The sequence below is a fragment of the Triticum urartu genome, chromosome 7 (assembly GCF_003073215.2).
Source record: "Triticum urartu cultivar G1812 chromosome 7, Tu2.1, whole genome shotgun sequence".
NCBI classification, from domain to species: Eukaryota; Viridiplantae; Streptophyta; class Magnoliopsida; order Poales; family Poaceae; genus Triticum; species Triticum urartu.
In genome coordinates, this window is record NC_053028.1 from 457341315 (window position 1) to 457349691 (window position 8377).

Sequence of the window (8377 nt, forward strand, 5' to 3'; positions counted from 1 at the left end):
TGCACGCTCAAAGATCTCCATACTAACGAAGAATTCTCCCCGGTCCATGCAACCCACCTCAAAGGTGGCATCCTTTACTCCGAAAAGGATGACACCCGAGTGTCCCGTGGTTCCACTAGAAGGGAGCCAATGCCAGGCGAAGAGGTGGGAACTAAGACAGTCGAGCTCGTGGAGGGAGAACTCAGTGCGCATGGTTTCCTGAATGGCAATGATGTCAATATGTTCTGAAGGAAATATGCCCTAGAGGCAATAATAAAGTTATTATTTATTTCCTTATATCATGATAAATGTTTATTATTCATGCTAGAATTGTATTAACCGTAAACATAATACAAGTGTGAATACATAGACAAACAGATTGTCACTAGTATGCCTCTACTTGACTAGCTCGTTGATCAAAGATGGTTATGTTTCCTAACCATAGACATGAGTTGTCATTTGATTAACGGGGTCACATCATTAGGAGAATGATGTGATTAACATGACCCATTCCGTTAGCTTAGCACCCGATCGTTTAGTATGTTGCTATTGCTTTCTTCATAACTTATACATGTTCCTATGACTATGAGATTGTGCAACTCCCGTTTACCGGAGGAACACTTTCTGTGCTACCAAACGTCACAACGTAACTGGGTGATTATAAAGGTGCTCTACAGGTGTTTCCTAAGGTACTTGTTGGGTTGGCACAATTCGAGATTAGGATTTGTCACTTCGAATATCGGAGAGGCATCTCTGGGCCCTCTCGGTAATGCACATCACTTAAGCCTTGCAAGCATTGCTACTAATGAGTTAGTTGTGGGATGATGTATTATAGAATGAGTAAAGAGACTTGACAGTAACGAGATTGAACTAGGTATTGAGATACCGACGATCGAATCTCGGGCAAGTAACATACCGATGACAAAGGGAACAACGTATGTTGTTATGCGGTCTGACCGATAAAGATCTTCGTAGAATATGTGGGAGCCAATATGAACATACAGGTTCCGCTATTGGTTATTGACCGGAGACATGTCTCGGTCATGTATACATAGTTCTCGAACCCGTAGGGTCCGCACGCTTAATGTTTTGATGACGGTTATATTATGAGTTTATATGTTTTGATGTACCGAAGGTTGTTTGGAGTCCCGGATGTGAACCCGGACATGACGAGGAGTCTCAAAATGGTCGAGACATGAAGATTGATATATTGGAAGCCTATGTTTGGATATCGGAAGTGTTTCGGGTGAAATCGGGATTTTACTGGAGTACCAGGAGGTTACCGGAACCCCCCGGGGACTTAATGGGCCTTAGTGGGCCTAGGTGGAAGAGAGGAGAGGCGGCTAGGGCTGGGCTGCGCGCCCCTCCCCCCAGTCCGAATAGGACAAGGAGAGGGGCGGCACCCCCCCCCCCTTCCTTCTTCTCCTCCACTCTCCCCCCCCCTGCAAGTCCTAATCCAACTAGGAAAGGAGGGAGTCCTACTCCCGGTAGGAGTAGGACTCCTCCTGGCGCGCCTCCTCCCTGGCCGGCCGCACCCCTCCCCCCTGCTCCTTTATATACGGGGGCAGGGGCACCCCATAGACACAACAATTGATCGTTTGATCTTTTAATCGTGTGCGGTGCCCCCCCCCCTCCACCATAGTCCACCTCGATATTACTATAGTGGTGCTTAGGCGAAGCCCTGCGCCGGTAGAACATCAACATCGTCACCACGCCGCCGTGCTGACGAAACTCTCCCTCAACACTCGGCTGGATCGGAGTTCGAGGGACGTCATCGGGCTGAACGTGTGCTGAACTCGGAGGTGTCGTATGTTCGGTACTTGATAGGTCGGATCGTGAAGACGTACGACTACATCGACCGCGTTGTGCTAACGCTTCCGCTTTCGGTCTACGGGGGTACGTGGACAACACTCTCCCCTCCACGTACCCTCATAGACCAAAAGCGGAAGCGTTAGCACAACGCGGTTGATGTAGTCGTACGTCTTCACGATCCGACCGATCCAAGTACCGAACGCATGGCACCTCCGAGTTCAGCACACGTTCAGCTCGATGACGTCCCGCGAACTCTGATCCAGCAGAGCTTCACGGGAGAGTTTTGTCAGCACGACGGCGTGATGACGGTGATGATGTTGCTATCGATGCAGGGATTTGCCTAAGCACCACTACGATATGACCGAGGTGGAATATGGTGGAGGGGGCACCGCACACGGCTGGGAGAGATCAACAGATCAACTTATGTGTCTATGGGGTGCCCCCTGGCCACGTATATAAAGGAGTGGAGGAGGAGGGGCAGCCAAGAGGAGGAGGCGCGCCCAAGGGGGGGCAATCCTACTCCAAGTAGGTTTTGCCCCCCTTTCCTATTCCAACTAGGAGAAGGGGGAAGGAGGAGGTGGAGAGAAGGAAGGAGAAGGGGGGCCACGCCCCCTTCCCTTTCCCAATTCGGATTGGAGCAAGGGGGCTGCGCGCCACCTCCTGCTGCCTCTCCTCTTCCACTACTTTGGGCCCATGAGGCCCAATAACCCCTGGGGGGTTCCGGTAACCCCCCGGTACTCCGGTATATATCTGATAACCCCCGGAACCATTCTGGTGTCCGAATATAGTCGTCCAATATATCAATCTTCATGTCTCGACCATTTCGAGACTCCTCGTCATGTCCGTGATCACATCCGGGACTCCGAACAACCTTCGGTACATCAAAACTCATAAACTCATAATATAACCGGCATCGAAACGTTAAGCGTGCGGACCCTACGGGTTCGAGAACTATGTAGACATGACCGAGACATGTCTCCGGTCAATAACCAATAGCGGAACCTGGATGCTCATATTGGCTCCCACATATTCTATGAAGATCTTTGTCGGTCAGACCGCATAACAACATACGTTGTTCCCTTTGTCATCGATATGTTACTTGCCCGAGATTCGATCATCGGTATCTCAATACCTAGTTCAATCTCGTTACTGGCAAGTCTCTTTACTTGTTCCGTAACACATCATCCCGCAACTAACTCATTATTTGCAATGCTTGCAAGGCTTATAGTGATGTGCATTACCGAGTGGGCCCAGAGATACCTCTCCGACAATCGGAGTGACAAATCCTAATCTCAAAATACGCCAACCCAACAAGTACCTTCGGAGACACCTATAGAGCAACTTTATAATCACCCAGTTACGTTGTGACATTTGGTAGCACACAAATTGTTCCTCCGATAAACGGGAGTTGCATAATCTCATAGTCATAGGAACATGTATAAGTTATGAAGAAAGCAATAGCAACAAACTAAACGATCAAGTGCTATGCTAATGGAATGGGTCAAGTCAATCACATCATTCTCTAATGATGTGATCCCGTTAATCAAATGACAACTCATGTCTATGGCTAGGAAACTTAACCATCTTTGATTCAACGAGCTAGTCAAGTAGAGGCATACTAGTGACATACTGTTTGTCTATGTATTCACACATGTATTATGTTTCCGGTTAATACAATTCTAGCATGAATAATAAACATTTATCATGATATAAGGAAATAAATAATAACTTTATTATTGCCTCCAGGGCATAATTCCTTCAGTCTCCCACTTGCACTAGAGTCAATAATCTTGTTCACATCGCCATGTGATTTAACATCAATAGTTCACATCACCATGTGATTAACACCCATAGTTCACATTGTCATGTGACCAACACTCAAAGGGTTTACTAGAGTCAATAATCTAGTTCACATTGCTATGTGATTAATACCCAAAGAGTACTAAGGTGTGATCATGTTTTGCTTGTGAGGGAAGTTTAGTCAACGGGGCTGCTACATTCAGATCCGTATGTATTTTGCCAATTTCTATGTCAACAATGCTCTGCACGGAGCTCTCTAGCTAATTGCTCTCACTTTCAATATGTATCCAGATTGAGACTTTGAGTCATCTGGATCAGTGTCAAAACTTGCATCAACGTAACCCTTTACGACGAACCTTTTTTCACCTCCATAATCGAGAAACATATCCTTATTCCACTAAGGATAATTTTGACCAATGTCTAGTGATCTACTCCTAGATCACTATTGTACTCCCTTGCCAAACTCAGGGCAGGGTATACAATAGGTCTGGTACACAGCATGGCATACTTTATAGAACCTATGGCTAAGGCATAGGGAATGACTTTCATTCTCTCTCTATCTTCTGCCGTGGTCGGGTTTTGAGTCTTACTCAACTTCACACCTTGTAACACAGGCAAGAACTCCTTCTTTGACTGTTCCATTTTGAACTACTTCAAAATCTTGTCAAGGTATGTACTCATTGAAAAACTTATCAAGCATCTTGATCTATCTCTATAGATCTTGATGCTCAATATGTAAGCAGCTTCAACGAGGTCTTTCTTTGAAAAACTCCTTTCAAACATTCCTTTATGCTTTGCAGAATAATTCTACATTATCTCTGATCAATAATATGTCATTCACATATACTTATCAGAAATGTTGTAGTGCTCCCACTCACTTTCTTGTAAATACAGGCTTCACCGCAAGTCTGTATAAAACTATATGCTTTGATCAACTTATCAAAGCGTATATTCCAACTCCGAGATGCTTGCACCAGTCCATAGATGGATCGCTGGAGCTTGCATATTTTGTTAGTACCTTTAGGATTGACAAAACCTTCTGGTTGCATCATATACAACTCTTCTTTAATAAATCCATTAAGGAATGCAGTTTTGTTTATCCATTTGCCAGATTTCATAAAATGCGGCAATTGCTAACATGATTCGGACAGACTTAAGCATAGATACGAGTGAGAAACTCTCATCGTACTCAACACCTTGAACTTGTCGAAAACCTTTTTGCGACAATTCTAGCTTTGTAGATAGTAACACTACTATCAGCGTCTGTCTTCCTCTTGAAGATCCATTTAATCTCAATGGCTCGCCGATCAATGGGAAAGTCAATTAAAGTCCATACTTTGTTCTCATACATGGATCTCATCTCAGATTTCATGGCCTCAAGACATTTCGCGGAATCTGGGCTCATCATCGCTTCCTCATAGTTCGTAGGTTCGTCATGGTCAAGTAACATGACCTCCAGAACAGGATTACCGTACCACTCTGGTGCGGATCACACTCTGGTTTACCTACGAGGTTCGGTAGTAACTTGATCTGAAGTTACATGATCATCATCATTAGCTTACTCGTTGATTGGTGTAGTAGTCACAGGAACAGATTTCTGTGATGAACTACTTTCCAATAAGGGAGCAGGTACAGTTACCTCATCAAGTTCTACTTTCCTCCCACTCACTTCTTTCGAGAGAAACTCCTTCTCTAGAAAGGATCCATTCTCAGCAATGAATATCTTGCCTTCGGATCTGTGATAGAAGGTGTACCCAACATTTTCTTTTGGGTATCCTATGAAGACGCACTTCTCCGATTTGGGTTTGAGCTTATCAGGTTGAAACTTTTTCACTAAGCATTGCAACCTCAAACTTTAAGAAACGACAGCTTAGGTTTCTTGCCAAACCATAGTTCATACGATGTCGTCTCAGCGGATTTAGATGGTGCCCTATTTAACGTGAATGCAGTTGTCTCTAATGCATAACCCCAAAACGATAGTGGTAGATCGGTAAGAGACATCATAGATCGCACCATATCTAATAAAGTACGGTTATGACGGTCGGGCACACCATTACAATGTGGTGTTCCAGGTGGTGTGAATAGTGAAACTATTTCACATTGTTTTAACTGAAGGCCAAACTCTTAACTCAAATATTTTACCTCTGCGATCATATCGTAGAAACTTTTATTTTCTTGTTACGATGATTCTCCACTTCACTCTGAAATTCTTTGAACTTTTCAAATGTTTCAGACTTGTGTTTCATTAAGTAGACATACCCATATCTGCTCAAATCATCTGTGAAGGTCAGAAAATAATGATACTTGTCGTGAGCCTTAACACTCATCGGACCGCATACATCAGTATGTATTATTTCCAATAAGTCAGTTGCTCGCTCCATTGTTCCGGAGAACGGTGTCTTAGTCATCTTGCCCATGAGGCATGGTTCGCAAGCATCAAGTGATTCCAAAAGTCCATCAGCATGGAGTTTCTTCATGCGCTTTACACCAATATGACCTAAACGGCAGTGCCACAAATAAGTTGCACTATCATTATTAACTTTGCATCTTTTGGTTTCAATATTATGAATATGTGTATCACTATGATCGAGATCCAACGAACCATTTTCATTGGGTGTTTAACCATATAAGGTTTTATTCATGTAAACAGAACAACAATTTATTCTCTTACTTAAATGAATAACCGTATTGCAATAAACATGATCAAATCATATTCATGCTCAACGCAAACACCAAATAACACTTATTTAGGTTCAACACTAATCCCGAAAGTATAGGGAGTGTGCGATGATGATCATATCAATCTTGGAACCACTTCCAACACACATCGTCACTTCACCCTTAACTAGTCTCTGTTCATTCTGCAACTCCCGTTTCGAGTTACTACTCTTAGCAACTGAACCGGTATCAAATACCGAGGGGTTGCTACGAACACTAGTAAAATACACATCAATAATATGTATATCAAATATACCTTTGTTCACTTTGCCATCCTTCTTATCCGCCAAATACTTGGGGCAGTTCCGCTTCCAGTGACCAGTCCCTTTGCAGTAGAAGCACTTAGTCTCGGGCTTAGGACCAGACTTGGGCTTCTTCACTTGAGCAGCAACTTGCTTGCCGTTCTTCTTGAAGTTCCCCTTCTTCCCTTTGCCCTTTTCTTGAAACTAGTGGTCTTGTCTACCATCAACACTTGATATTTTTCTTGATTTCTACCTTCGCTGATTTCAGCATTACGAAGAGCTTGGGAATCATTTCCGTTATCCCTTGAATGTCATAGTTCATCACGAAGTTCTACTAACTTGGTGATGGTGACTAGAGAATTCTATCAATCACTATCTTATCTGGAAGATTAATTCCCACTTGATTCAAGAGATTGTAGTACCCAGACAATCTGAGCACATGCTCACTGCTTGAGCTATTCTCCTCCATCTTTTTAGCTATAGAACTTGTTGGAGACTTCATATCTCTCACTCGGGTATTTGCTTGAAATATTAACTTCAACTCCTGGAACATCTCATATGGTCCATGACATTCAAAACGTCTTTGAAGTCCCGATTCTAAGCCGTTAAGCATGGTGCACTAAACTATCAAGTAGTCATCATATTGAGCTAGCCAAACGTTCATAACTTCTGCATCTACTCCTGCGATAGGTCTGTCACCTAGCGGTGCATCAAAGACATAATTCTTCTGTGCAACAATGAGGATAATCCTCAGATCACGGATCCAATCCGCATCATTGCTACTAACATTTTTAACATATTTTTTCTCTAGGAACACAATAAACTGGGAGCAACATCGCGAGCTATTGATCTACAACATAGATATGCTAATACTATCAGGACTAAGTTCATGATAAATTAAAGTTCAATTAATCATATTACTTAAGAACTCCCACTTAGAAAGACATCCCTCTAATCTTCTAAGTGATCACGTGATCCAAGTCAACTAAACCATAACCGATCATCACGTGAAATGGAGTAGTTTTCAATGGTGAACATCACTATGTTGATCATATCTACTATATGATTCACGCTCGACCTTTCGGTCTCAGTGTTCCAAGGCCATATCTGCATATGTTAGGCTCGTCAAGTTTAACCTGAGTATTCTGTGTGTGCAAAACTGGCTTGCACCCATTGTAGATGGACGTAGAGCTTATCACACCCGATCATCACGTGGTGTCTGGGCACGAGAACTTTGGCAATAGTGCATACTCAGGGAGAACACTTTTATCTTGAAATCTAGTGAGAGATCATCTTATAATGCTACCGTCATAACTAAGCAAAGTAAGATGTATAAAAGATAAACATCTCATGCAATCAAAATATGTGACATGATATGGCCATCATCATCTTGTGCCTTTGATCTCTATCTCCAAAGCATCGTCATGATCTCCATCGTCACCGGCATGACACCATGATCTCCATCATCTTGATCTATATCAATGTGTCGTCACATGGCCGTCTCGCCAACTATTGCTCTTGCAACTATTGCTATCGCATAGTGATAAAGTAAAGCAATTATTTGGCGCTTTCATCTTATGCAATAGAGAGACAACCATAAGGCTTTTGCCAGTTGCCGATAACTTCAACAAAACATGATCATCTCATACAACAACTTATATCTCATCACGTCTTGACCATATCACATCACAACATGCCCTGCAAAAACAAGTTAGACGTCCTCTACTTTGTTGTTGCAAGTTTTACGTGGCTGCTACTAGGCTTAGCAAGAACCGTTCTTACCTACGCATCAAAACCACAATGATAGTTGGTCAAGTTGGTGTTAT